The sequence below is a fragment of the Arachis stenosperma genome, chromosome 5, assembly GCF_014773155.1.
Source record: "Arachis stenosperma cultivar V10309 chromosome 5, arast.V10309.gnm1.PFL2, whole genome shotgun sequence".
NCBI lineage: Eukaryota > Viridiplantae > Streptophyta > Magnoliopsida > Fabales > Fabaceae > Arachis > Arachis stenosperma.
Genome location: NC_080381.1, coordinates 99898555 through 99913450, shown reverse-complemented (window position 1 = coordinate 99913450; position 14896 = coordinate 99898555). Strand labels below are relative to the sequence as shown.

General features: G+C 40.7%; 1 non-coding gene across 1 annotated transcript; it reads right to left on the bottom strand.

The window, feature by feature from the left end:
* Positions 1 to 4395: 4395 nt before the first annotated feature.
* LOC130984885 (small nucleolar RNA R71) lies at positions 4396 to 4503 on the bottom strand. Its single transcript, XR_009088790.1, has one exon. It is a non-coding gene; the product is annotated as a small nucleolar RNA R71 (small nucleolar RNA).
* Positions 4504 to 14896: the final 10393 nt, after the last annotated feature.

The window sequence follows — 14896 nt, the reverse complement described above, 5'->3', positions numbered from 1 at the left end:
TGAGGTGATTCCAGTGGCATTAGAAAATAGACATCAAGAGCTTTCCAATGATGTATAATAGTCCATATTGAAGCTGAAGGTTGACACTCAAATTCTGGGCTACATTTAGCATGAAAGTAAGGCCAAGAAGAGGAAGAGCAAGTTGTTTGCAACAACTTGGGCTAGCAACGCCCAAGTCTCAAACTCACTTCCAGGAAATTGGCATGCACGTTGCCAACGTGCACTAAGGCCTGAGTTATTGCCAACAACGCCCATCAATGGGCCAGAATTGGTGCCAACTTGCTCTACTTCCCTATTCATCACAAAGGTCAAAACACCTCCAATTGAGCCAAGAATTCAACAAAGAGGAAGCCCATCTTGCTAACCCACTTGAAGATCTTTAGGACTAGTATAAATAGAGATTGAGTTTGTACTTTAGAGGGACTTTTTTTACACTTTTACTTTTTTTACACTTTTGACACTTAGAATTTTAGACTCTCAGCACTTTACTTTGAGAACTCTTGTGGTACTTCCGGGAGGATACCCGGAGAGCATTTTTCTTTGATTCTTATTGGAATTTTTCTTCTTCAATTTGAAGTTCTAAGCATTTCATTCTTCTTCTTCTTCTTCCTTTACATTCAGTTTAATTCTTGTTGATGGCAATTGTTGTTGAAATTGGAGCAATGACTCACTAAACCCCACTTTCATTAGGGGGAGGAGCTCTGTTTGTTGGAATGGATTGATGAACCCATCTTTCCTCCTCAATTCTAGTGGTTGATTTAAAGAGGGAACTCTTGATCTTCACAGATTCAACCACCATCGAGAGAGGGGTTAATCTATATGAATTATGTGGTGAGTTTGAGGAATGAGCCACATAATTCAGTTTAGAGTTCATCCTTTCATGATTTCTTTAATCAATATACCTTGGTTAGTATGTGAGATGTAACTCTCCTTGGTTGAGATTATAGAAATTGTGTGGCTGGATAATATATGAGCTTCATCTCTTCTCATGAACAATTAGATCACGAGAGTGGCAATTGGTTATGTTGAGAGAGATTGAATCACCAAGAGATTGGGGTTCAATCACCCACTTGCCATAGATCTATACCCATGATTGAGAAGGATTTGACTAACATCAATTCATGAAAACTAACATCTCTGATCCCTAATGATCCTCTCCATCATTAATTCTCATTTCTTTTGTTCTTAGTGTTTGAAAACCCATTACCCAATTCCCTTCTACATTCTTGCAATTTATTATTCTTGTCATTTACATTCTGTTTCTTATTTCTCACTCTTATGCTCTTTAGAATTCAGCACTTTAATTCCTTGCAATTTATTTTTGATGTCATTTAAGTTTCTTGCACTTTAAGTTTCCGTCATTTACTTCCATTTTATTTCTCTATTCTAGTTCTTTACATTTTGTGTCATTTACATTCTTGCAATTATGTTCAAAAATCAAAATGCTCATGAAATCAAAACTATGTTCGCTTGACTAAATCTACCATTAACTAAAGTTGCTTAATCTTTCAATCTCCGTGGGATCGACCTCACTCTTTGTGAGTTTTATTACTTGATACGACCCGGTATACTTGCCGGTTGTACGTGAAATCTTAATTTTTACGTATCAATGATCTGTGACACTCATCATCATTCTCACCTATGAACGTGTGACTGACAACCACCTCCGTTCTACCTTAGATTGGGTGAATATCTCTTGGATTCCTGATACACGATGCATGGTTGATCGCCTGACAACCGAGTGCTCGCCTGACAAACGAGCCAGCCATTCCGTGAGATCAGAGTCTTCGTGGTATAGGCAAGAACTGATGGCGGCATTCAAGAGAATCCGGAAGGTCTAACCTTGTCTGTGGTATTCTGAGTAGGATTCAATGATTGAATGACTGTGACGTGCTTCAAAATCCTGAAGGCGGGGCGTTAGTGACAGACACAAAAGAATCACTGGATTCTATTCCGGCCTGATCGAGAACCGACAGATGGATAGCCGTGCCGTGACAGGGTGCGTTGAACATTTCCACTGAGAGGATGGGAGGTAGCAACTGACAACGGTGAAACCCTTGCATAAGCTTGCCATGGAAAGGAGTAAGAAGGATTGGATGAAGACAGTAGGAAAGCAGAGAGACAGAAGGGACCAAGCATCTTCATACGCTTATCTGAAATTCCTACTAATGAATTACATAAGTACCTCTATCTTTATCTTTATGTTTTATTCATCATCTATACCCATTTGAGTCTGCCTGACTAAGATTTACAAGGTGACCATAGCTTGCTTCATACCAACAATCTCCGTGGGATCGACCCTTACTCGCGTAAGGTTTATTACTTGGACGACCCAGTGCACTTGCTGGTTAGTTGTGCGGAGTTGTGATAGAGAGTTGAGATTGCAATGAGCGTACCATGTTGATGGCGCCATTGATGATCACAATTTCGTGCACCAAGTTTTTGGCGCCGTTGCCGGGGATTGTTTCGTGTATGGACAACTAACGATTCATCTTGTTGCTTAGATTAGGTATTTTTCAGAATTTTTAAGAAGGAATTCTAGAGTTTCATGATGACCTGTTGAAATCTGGCTGGCTGAGAAGCCATGTCTAATCTTATTAGACCGAGGTTTCAACTGATCATCACAAGAGCTTATTGATCTCTATCAATCTTGCTATTGGAGCAATGATCTGCTAAGGCTTGGTTGGCCATTGGCCATGTCTAGTGTTTTGGACCGAAGCTTTCTTTGAAAGCTTGGCTGGCTGTGAAGCCATGTCTAATTCCTGGACCAGAGTCTTAGACTAGCATTGCAATGATTCCTGGAATCCAAATTAAGAATTCTGAAACTTTTATTTTCTATTTCCATATAATTTTCGAAAAAACACAAAAAAATTTCAAAATCATAAAAAACCAAAAATATTTTATGTTTCTTGTTTGAGTCTAGTGTCTAATTTTAAGTTTGGTGTCTTGCATGCATTGTTTATTTGATCTTGGTTCTATTTTCAAGTCAATAGTACAGGGAACTGAAGATTCAGAACATGCAGCAGAGGAATTACACAGAAAAAGCTGGGCGTTCAAAACGCCCAGTGAAGAAGGACAGATTGGCGTTTAAACGCCAGCCAGGGTGCCTGGTTGGGCGTTTAACGCCCAAAAAGGTAGTGCATTGGGCGTTAAACGCCAGAATGTGCACCATTCTGGGCGTTTAACGCCAGGATGGCACAAGGGGGAGGATTTTGTTTTCAAATCAATTTTTTTTCAAGTTTTCAAAGTTTTTCTAAATCAAATCTTTTTCAAATCATATCTTTTCAATCAAATGTTTTCAAAATCAATTTCTTTCCTTTTTCAAAGATACTTGCTAACAACTAATGATTTGATTGAACATTTCAAGTATGTTGCCTTTTCTGTTGAGAAAGGTTTAATGTTTGAATCATATCTTTTCTTGTTAGGCAAGTCATTAATTTTTAAAATCAAATCCTTTTAAAATTGTTTTCAAATCATATCTTCTCAATCATATCTTTTTAATCACATCTCTTTCAAAACAGTTTTCAATCATATCTTTTTGATTTCTAATTTTAAAATCTTTTTCAAAAATTACTTGATTTCTTTCCCACTCTTGATTTTCGAAAATAAAATTTAAGTTTTTCAAAATGTTTTTAAAATCTTTTTAACTTAATTTTCGAAATTTCTTCCCCTCTTCTCACATCCTTCTATTTATGGAGTACCACTCCTCCTCAATGCATAATTCGAACTCTATCTGACTAAGTTCGAATTCTTCTACCTCTTTCTTCTATTTTTCTTTTCCTCTGACACCTCAAGGAATCTCTATACTGTGACATAGAGAATTCCACATTTTCTTGTTCTCTTCTCTTTCATATGAGCAGGAGCAAAGACAAAGGCATTCTTGTTGAAGCTGACCCTGAACCTGAAAGGACCTTGAAGCGAAAGCTAAGAGAAGCTAAGACACAACTCTCTGTAGAGGACCTAACAGAAATCTTCAAAGAAGAAGAACCCATGGCAGCCGAAAATAACAACAATGCCAACAATGCAAGGAAGGTGCTGGGTGACTTTACTGCACCTACTCCCGACTTCTATGGGAGAAGCATCTCTATCCCTGCCATTGGAGCAAACAACTTTGAGCTTAAGCCTCAATTAGTTTCTCTAATGCAACAGAATTGCAAGTTCCATGGACTTTCATTGGAAGATCCTCATCAGTTCTTGGCTGAATTCTTGATAATCTGTGACACTGTCAAGACTAATGGGGTTGACCCTGAGGTCTACAGACTTATGCTATTCCCTTTTGCTGTAAGAGACAGAGCTAGGACATGGTTGGACTCACAACCTAAAGAAAGCCTGGACTCATGGGAAAAGCTAGTCAATGCCTTCTTGGCAAAGTTCTTTCCACCTCAAAAATTGAGTAAGCTTAGAGTGGAAGTCCAAACCTTCAGACAGAAGGATGGAGAATCCCTCTATGAAGCTTGGGAAAGATACAAACAATTGATCAGAAAATGTCCTTCTGACATGCTTTCTGAATGGAGCATCATAGGTATTTTCTATGATGGTCTCTCTGAACTATCCAAGATGTCTTTGGATAGCTCTGCTGGAGGATCTCTTCATCTGAAGAAGACGCCTACAGAAGCTCAAGAGCTAATTGAAATGGTTGCAAATAACCAATTCATGTACACTTCTGAAAGGAATCCTGTGAATAATGGGACAAATCAGAAGAAAGGAGTTCTTGAGATTGATACTCTGAATGCCATTCTGGCTCAGAACAAGATATTGACTCAACAAGTCAATTTGATTTCTCAAAGTCTGTCTGGAATGCAAAATGCACCTGGCAGTACTAAGGATGCTTCATCTGAAGAAGAAGCTTATGATCCTGAGAACCCTTCAATGGAAGAGGTGAATTACCTAGGAGAACCCTATGGAAACACCTATAATTCTTCATGGAGAAATCATCCAAATTTCTCATGGAAGGATCAACAGAGACCTCAACAAGGTTTCAACAACAATAATGGTAGAAGAAACAGGTTTAGCAATGGCAAGCCTTTTCCATCATCTTCTCAGCAACAGACAGAGAATTCTAAGCAGAACCCCTCTGACTTAGCAACTATGGTCTCTGATCTAATCAAAACCACTCAAAGTTTCATGACTGAAACAAGGTCCTCCATTAGGAATTTGGAGGCACAAGTGGGACAGCTGAGCAAGAAAGTCACTGAATTCCCTCCTAGTACTCTCCCAAGCAATACAGAAGAAAATCCAAAAGGAGAGTGCAAGGCCATCAACATGGCCGAATTTGGAGAGGAAGGAGAGGAAGTGAACGCCAATGAGGAAGACCTCAATGGGCGTGCACTAGCCTCCACTGAGTTCCCCAATGAGGAACCATGGGAATCTGAGGCTCAAAATGAGACCATAGAGATTCCATTGGACTTACTTCTGCCTTTCATGAGCTCTGATGAGTATTCTTCCTCTGAAGAGGATGAGTATGTCACTGAAGAGCAAGTTGCTAAATACCTTGGAGCAATCATGAAGCTAAATGACAAGTTATTTGGAAATGAGACGTGGGAGGATGAACCCCCTTTGTTCACCAAAGAATTGGATGACTTCTCTAGGCAGAAATTACCTCAAAAGAAGCAGGACCCTGGGAAGTTCTCCATACCTTGTACCATAGGCACCATGACCTTCAAGAAGGCTCTGTGTGACTTAGGGTCAAGTGTAAACCTCATGCCTCTCTCTGTAATGGAGAAGCTAGGAATCTTTGAGGTGCAAGCTGCAAGAATCTCACTAGAGATGGCAGATAATTCAAGAAAACAAGCTTATGGACTTGTAGAGGATGTTTTGGTGAAGATTGAAGACCATTACATCCCTGCTGATTTCATAGTCCTAGAGACTGGGAAGTGCATGGATGAATCCATTATCCTTGGCAGACCCTTCCTAGCCACAGCAAAGGCTGTGATTGATGTTGACAGAGGTGAACTGATCATTCAAGTGAATGAAGAATCCTTTGTGTTTAAGGCTCAAGGATACCCCTCTGTCACCATGGAGAGGAAACATGAAGAGCTTCTCTCAAATCAAAGCCAAACAGAGCCCCCACAGTCAAACTCTAAGTTTGGTGTTGGGAGGCCACAACCAAACTCTAAGTTTGGTGTTGAACCCCCACATTCAAACTCTAAGTTTGGTGTTGGGAGGTTCCAACATTGCTCTGAGAAAATGTGAGGCTCCATGAGAGCCATCTGTCAAGCTACTGACATTAAAGAAGCGCTTGTTGGGAGGCAACCCAATGTTATATTTTATATATTTTTCTTTGTTATTTTATGTTTTCTGTAGGTTGATGATCATGAGAAGTCACAAAATCAATTGAAAAAGCAAAAACAGAATGAAAAGCAGAAAGAAAAACAGCACACCCTGGAGGAAGAACCTACTGGCATTTAAACGCCAGTAAGGCTAGCAGATGGGCGTTTAACGCCCAGTCTGGCACCATTCTGGGCGTTTAACGCCAGAAAGGGGCACCAGACTGGCGTTAAACGCCAGGAAAGGGTAAGAACCTGGCGTTAAACGCGTTTTTGCATGCCATTTGGTGCAGGGATGACTTTTCCTTGACACCACAGGATCTGTGGACCCCACAGGATCTGTGGACCCCATAGGATCCCCACCAACCCCACCACTCTCTCTTCTTCTTCACCCATTCACCAATCACCTCAATACCTCTTCCCCAAAAACCCTTCACCTATCAAATCCCATCTTTCTCTTCACCACTCACATCCAGCCTTCATAAAACCCCACCTACCTCACCCTTCAAATTCAAACCACTTTCCCTCCCAAACCCACCCATACATGACCGAACCATAAGCCCCCTCTCTCCTATATAAACCCTTCTTCACTCCTTCATTTTCCCACACCCTAAACACCACTTCTCACCCTCTTTGGCCGAACACAAAGCCATTCCCTTCTTCCTCATTTCTTCTTCTTCTACTCTCTTCTTTCTTCTTTTGCTCGAGGATGAGCAAACCTTTTAAGTTTGGTGTGGTAAAAGCATTGCTTTTTGTTTTTCCATAACCATTTATGGCATCCAAGGCCGGAGAAACCTCTAGAAAGAGGAAAGGGAAGGCAAAAGCTTCCACCTCCAAGTCATGGGAGATGGAGAGATTCATCTCAAGGGTGCATCAAGATCACTTCTATGAAGTTGTGGCCATGAAGAAGGGTCAACTTTGATCAAAGGTTGGACCAAGCCCTCATAGACATTTGTGAAGAGGGCGCTCAATGGAAGAGAGATTCAAGAGGGAAGCCGGTTCAACTGAGAAGGCATGACCTCAAGCCCATCACTAAGAAAAGGATGGAGAAAACAAGAGAATTGAGTTCCAACATGGGACAACTAAGGGTGGAGCACCAAGAACATTCCATCCTCCTCTATGAAATTAAAGAAGATCAAAGAATCATGAGAGAGGAGCAACAAAGACAAGGAAGAGACATTGAGGAGTTCAGGCACTCCATGAGATCTTCAAGAGGAAGAACAAGCCACCATCACTAAGGTGGACCCATTCTTTAATCTCCTTGTTCTTTATTTTCCTGTGTTTTTCGAATTTTCATGCTTGTGTTTATCCATGTTTGTGTCTTATGATCACTAGTGTCTTAGTTTCTATGCCTTAAAGTTATGAATGTCCTATGAATCCATCACCTTTCTTAAATGAAAACTGTTTTTAATCACAAAAGAACAAGAAGTACAGGATTTCGAATTCATCTTTAAAACTAGCTTAATTAGTTTGATGTGGTGGCAATACTTTTTGTTTCTGAATGTATGCTTAAACAGTGCATATGTCTTTTGAATTTGTGGTTCATGAATGTTGGCTCTTGAAAGAATGAAAAAAAAGACATGTTACTGAGGATCTGAAAAATCATAAAAATGATTCTTGAAGCAAGAAAAAGCAGTGAATACAAAAAAAAAAGAAGAACGAAAAAAAAAAAGAGAAAGAGAAAAAGAAAAAGAAAGAAAAAGAAAGAAATAAAGTTGTGATCCAAGGCAAAAAAAAGAGTGTGCTTAAGAACCCTGGACACCTCTAATTAGGGACTCTAGCAAAGCTGAGTCACAATCTGAAAAGGTTCACCCAAGTATGTGTCTGTGGCATGTATGTATCCGGTGGTAATACTGGAAGACAGAGTGCTTTGGGCCTCGGCCAAGACTCAATAAGTAGCTGTGTTCAAGAATCATCATGCTTAACTAGGAGAATCAATAACACTATCTGGATTCTGAGTTCCTAAAGAAGCCAATCATTCTGAATTTCAAAGGATAAAGTGAGATGCCAAAACTGTTCGGAGGCAAAAAGCTACTAGTCCCGCTCATCTAATTTGGAGCTAAGTTTCATTGATAATTTGGAGTCTATAGTATATTCTCTTCTTTTTATCTTATTTGATTTTCAGTTGCTTGGGGACAAGCAACAATTTAAGTTTGGTGTTGTGATGAGCGGATAATTTGTACGCTTTTTGGCATTGTTTTTAGTATGTTTTTAGTATGATCTAGTTAGTTTTTAGCATATTTTTTATTAGTTTTTAGTTAAAATTCACTTTTCTGGAATTTACTATGAGTTTGTGTGTTTTTCTGTGATTTCAGGTATTTTCTGGCTGAAATTGAGGGACCTGAGCAAAAATCTGATTCAGAGACTGAAAAGGACTGCAGATGCTGTTGGATTCTGACCTCCCTGCACTCGAAGTGGATTTTATGGAGCTACAGGAGCCCAATTGGCGCGCTCTCAACGGCGTTGGAAAGTAGACATCCTGGGCTTTGCAGAAATATATGATAGTCCATACTTTGCCCAAGATTTGATGGCCTAAACCGGCCTTCAAAGTCACCTTCAGATTTCCCAGCGTTAAACGCCGGAACTGGCACCAAAATGGGAGTTAAACGCCCAAACTGGCACAAAAGCTGGCGTTTAACTCCAAGAAGAGTCTCTACACGAAAAATGCTTCATTGCTCAGCCCAAGCACACACCAAGTGGGCCCGGAAGTGGATTTTTATGTCATTTACTCATCTTTGTAATCCTTAGGCTACTAGTTCCCTATAAGTAGGACCTTTTACTATTGTATTTGACATCTTTCAATCTTTAGTTCTTTTGATCATGTTTTTATGATTGAACCCTCTTTGAGAGGCTGGCCATTCGGCCATGCCTAGACCTTTTTCTTATGTATTTTCAACGGTGGTGTTTCTACACACCATAGATTAAGGTGTGGAGCTCTGCTGTACCTCGAGTATTAATGCAATTACTATTGTTCTTCTATTCAATTCCGCTTGTTCTTTGTCCAAGATATCACTTGTTCTTCAACTTGATGAATGTGATGATCCGTGACACTCATCATCATTCTCACCTATGAACGTGTGACTGACAACCACCTCCGTTCTACCTTAGATTGGGTGAATATCTCTTGGATTCCTGATACACGATGCATGGTTGATCGCCTGACAACCGAGTGTTCGCCTGACAAACGAGCCAGCCATTCCGTGAGATCAGAGTCTTCGTGGTATAGGCAAGAACTGATGGCGGCATTCAAGAGAATCCGGAAGGTCTAACCTTGTCTGTGGTATTCTGAGTAGGATTCAATGATTGAATGACTGTGACGTGCTTCAAACTCCTGAAGGCGGGGCATTAGTAACAGACGCAAAAGAATCACTGGATTCTATTCCGGCCTGATCGAGAACTGACAGATGGATAGCCGTGCCGTGACAGGGTGCGTTGAACATTTCCACTGAGAGGATGGGAGGTAGCCACTGACAACGGTGAAACCCTTGCATAAGCTTGCCATGGAAAGGAGTAAGAAGGATTGGATGAAGACAGTAGGAAAGCAGAGAGACGGATGGGACCAAGCATCTTCATACGCTTATCTGAAATTCCTACTAATGAATTACATAAGTACCTCTATCTTTATTTTTATGTTTTATTCATCATCTATACCCATTTGAGTCTGCCTGACTAAGATTTACAAGGTGACCATAGCTTGCTTCATACCAACAATCTCCGTGGGATCGACCCTTACTCGCGTAAGGTTTATTACTTGGACGACCCAGTGCACTTGCTGGTTAGTTGTGCGGAGTTGTGATAGAGAGTTGAGATTGCAATGAGCGTACCATGTTGATGGTGCCATTGATGATCACAATTTCGTGCACCAGCAAGCCATATCCATCATCTTCTCAGCAACAGACATAGAATTCTGAACAAAACACTTCTAATTTAGCCAATGTAGTCTCTGATCTGTCAAAGGCCACTTTCAGTTTCATGAGTGAAACAAGATCCTCCATTAGAAATCTGGAGGCACAAGTGGGCCAGCTGAGTAAGAAAGTCATTGAAACTCCTCCCAGTACTCTCCCAAGCAATACAGAAGAGAATCCAAAAGGGGAGTGCAAAGCCATTGACATAGTCAATATGGCCGAATGCACAAGGGAGGAGGAGGACGAAAATCCTAGTGAGGAAGACCTCCTGGGACGTTCCTCAAGCAAGAAGGAGTTTCCTATTAAGGATCCAAAGGAATCTGAGGCTCATACAGAGACCATAGAGATTCCATTGAATCTCCTTCTGCCATTCATGAGCTCTGAAGACTATTCATCCTCTGAAGAGGATGAAGATGTGACTGGAGAGCAAGTTGCTCAATATTTAGGAGCTATCATGAAGCTGAATGCCAAGTTGTTTGGTAATGAGACCTGGGAAAGTGAACCTCCCTTGCTCATTAGTGAACTGGATTCTTGGATTCAGAAAACTCTACCTCAAAAGAAACAAGATCCTGGCAAGTTTTTAATACCTTGCACCATAGGCACCATGAACTTTGCAAAAGTTCTGTGTGATCTGGGGTCAGGGATAAATCTTATGCCACTCTCTGTAATGGAGAAGCTAGGGATCATTGAGGTACAACCTGCCTTGTTCTCATTACAATTGGCAGACAAGTCATTGAGACAAGCTTATGGGTTAGTAGAGGACGTTCTAGTAAAGGTTGAAGGCCTTTACATCCCTACTGATTTCATAATCCTAGACACTAGGAAGGAAGAGGATGATTGCATCATCCTTGGAAGACCTTTCCTAGCCACAGCAGGAGCTGTGATAGATGTCAACAGAGGTGAATTAGTCCTTCAATTGAATGGGGAATACCTTGTGTTTAAGGCACATGGCCATCCCTCTGTGACAAAAGAGAGTAAGCATGAAGAGCTTCTCTCAGTTCAGAGTCAAGAAGAGCCCACACAGTCAAACTCTAAGTTTGGTGTTGTGAGGCCACAACCAAACTCTAAGTTTGGTGTTAAGATCCCATATCCAAACTCTAAGTTTGGTGTGGGCAACTATACAACATTGACCTGATCACCTTGTGGCTCCATGAGAGCCACTGTCAAGCTATTGACATTAAAGAAGCGCTTGTTGGGAGGCAACCCAATTTTATTTATCTAATTTCTATTTTATTCTATTTTATTGTTATTTTGTGTTTTATTAGGTACATGATCATGAGGAGTCACGAAAAAATCATAAAAATTAAAAATAGAATCAAAAACAGCAGAAGAAAAAATTCACACCCTGGAGGACGCACAGGCTGGCGTTCAACGCCAGTAAGATGCATCTGGCTGGCGTTCAACACCAGAACAGAGCATCATTCTGGTGCTGAACGCCAGAAACAAGCAACATTCTGGCGCTGAACGCCAGGAATGTGCCCAGAGAGGAAAAACTGGCGCTGAACGCCAGTAACAAGCATGAAACTGGCGTTCAACGCCAGAAACATGTTACATTTGGGCGTTGAACGCCCAGAACATGCACCAATGGGTGTTTGAACGCCAGAATGGTGCACGAAGGCATTTTACATGCCTATTTGGTGCAGGGATGGAATTCCTTGACACCTCAGGATCTGTGGACCTCACAGGATCCCCACCTACCTCGCCCTTTCTCTCTCCATTCATGGTCATCCCTTCTGTTTTTCATTCACCACCTACATCTATCCACTCTTCCCCATACACCCCACCTACCTTTACAATTTAACTTCTCTTTCCCACCCAATCCCATATAGCCGAATCCATCTCCCCTCACTCACCTCCATTTTCTTCTTCTTCTTCTTCTTCTTCTCTTCTTTCTTCTCTTGCTCGAGGGCGAGCAATATTTTAAGTTTGGTGTGGTAAAAGCATAGCTTTTTGCTTTTCCATTACCATTAATGGCACCTAAGGCCAGAGAAACCTCAAGGGGAAGACAAAAGCTTCCACCTCTGAGTCTTGGGAGATGGAAAGACTCATATAAGCCGTCATAGCTCAGCGGTAGAACATGTGGCTGCAAATCAAGAGATCCCCTGAGATACCTCAGGGGATAAGTTGTCCTCCACACAAACATTGGAAGCAACTAAGGTAGGAACACCAAAATTACTAGGAATCATTCAACAGAGGCAAGGAAGGGACATAGAAGAGCTTAAGAACATCATTGGTCCTTCAAGAAGAAGACGCCACTAAAGGTGGATTCATTCCTTGTTCTTATTTCTTTCTGCTTTTCGGTTTTTAATGTTGTGTTTATCTATGTTTTGTGTCTCTACTTCATGATCATGAGTATGTAACCATGCCTTAAAGCTATGAATAAATTCCATTAATCCTTCACCTCTCTTGAATGAAAAATGTTTTAATTCAAAAGAACAAGAAGTACATGAATTTCGAATTTATCCTTGAATTTAATTTAATTATATTGATGTGGTGACAACACTTTTTGTTTTCTGAATGAATGCTTGAACAGTGCATATTTTTTATCTTGTTGTTTATGAATGTTAAAATTGTTGGCTCTTGAAAGAATGATGAACAAAGAGAAATGTTATTGATGATCTGAAAAATCATGAATTTGATTCTTGTAGCAAGAAAAAGCAGTGAACAAGAAGAAGCTTGCGAAGAAAAAAAAAGAAGAAGAAAAAGGAGCAATAGAAAAAGTCAAGAGTCCTTAAAGCCAAAAGGCAAGGGTAAAAAGGATCCAAGGCTTTGAGCATCAATGGATAGGAGGGCCCAAGGAAATTAAATCCAGGCCTAAGCGGCTAAATCAAGCTGTCCCTAACCATGTGCTTGTGTCATGAAGGTCCAAGTAAAAAGCTTGAGACTGAGTGGTTAAAGTCGTGATCCAAAGCAAAAGAGTGTGCTTAAGAGCTCTGGACACCACTAACTGGGGACTCTAGCAAAGCTGAGTCACAATCTGAAAAGGTTCACCCAGTTATATGTCTATGGCATTTATGTATTCGGTGGTAATACTGGAAAACAAAATGCTTAGGGCCACGGCCAAGACTCATAAGTAGCTGTGTTCAAGAATCAACATACTTAACTAGGAGAATCAATAACACTATCTGAAATTCTAAATTCCTAGAGAAGCCAATCATTCTAAACTTCAAAGGAAAAAAGTGAGATGCCAAAACTGTTCAGAAGCAAAAAGCTACAAGTCCCACTCATCTAATTAGAATTAATATTCATTGATATTCTGGAATTTATAGTATATTCTCTTCTTTTTATCCTATTTGATTTTCAGTTGCTTGGGGACAAGCAACAATTTAAGTTTGGTGTTGTGATGAGCGGATAATTTATACGCTTTTTGGCATTGTTTTCAGGTAGTTTTTAGTAAGTTCAAGCTACTTTTAGGGATGTTTTCATTAGTTTTTATGTTAAATTCACATTTCTAGACTTTACTATGAGTTTGTGTGTTTTTCTGTGATTTCAAGTAATTTCTGGCTGAAATTGAGGGACTTGAGCAAAAGTCTGAAAAAGGCTCACAAAAGGACTGCTGATGCTGTTGGAATCTGACCTCCCTGCACTCGAAATGGATTTTCTAGAGCTACAGAACTCTAATTGGCGCGATCTCAACGGAGTTCGAAAGTAGACATCCAGAGCTTTTCAGCAATATATAATAGTCCATACTTTATTCGGAAATTGACGACGTAACTTGGCGTTGAACGTCAAGTTCATGCTGCTGTCTGGAGTTAAACGCCAGAAAAACGTCATGATCCGGAATTGAACGCCCAAAACACGTCATAACTCGGAGTTCAACTCCAAGAGAAGCCTCAGCTCGTGGATTGATCAAGCTCAGCCCAAGCATACACAAAGTGGGCCCCGGAAGTGGATTTATGCATCAATTACTTACTCATGTAAACCCTAGGAGCTAGTTTATTATAAATAGGATGATTTACTAATGTATTAGACATCTTTGGTCTCAGTTTTGTTTTATTCTTCATCCTAAGAGGCTATTGATCACGTTTTAGGGGCTGGCCATTCGGCCATGCCTGAACCTTTTACTTATGTATTTTCAACGGTGGAGTTTCTGCACGCCATAGATTAAGGGTGTGGAGCTCTGCTGTACCTCAAGTATTAATGCAATTCTATTTTCTTTTATTCAATTCTATCTTATTCTTATTCCAAGATATTCATTCGCACCCAAGAACATGATGAATGTGATGATTATGTGACGCTCATCATCATTCTCACCTATGAACGCGCGTGATTGACAACCACTTTCGTTCTACATGCAACAGAGCTTGAATGTGTATCTCTTAGATTCCCCAACAGAATCTTCGTGGTATAAGCTAGATAGATGGCGGCATTTATGAGGATCCGGAAAGTCTCACCTTGTCTGTGGTATTCCGAGTAGGATCCTGGGAATCCGGAAAGTCTAACCTTGTCTGTGGTATTCCGAGTAGGATTCCGGTAATGAATGACTGTGACGTGCTTCAGACTCGCAAGTGCTGGGCGTTAGTGACAGACGCAAAAGAATCAAGGGATTCTATTCCAGTAGGAGCGGGAACCAACCAGTGATTAGCCGTGCTGTGACAGAGCACGTGAGCGTAGTTTTCACTGCGAGGATGGGATGTAGCCTTCGGCCAGTGTGATGCCTCCAGACGATTAGCCATGCAAGTGACAGCCGCAGAGGACCATTTTCTCGAGAGGATTCAAAGTAGC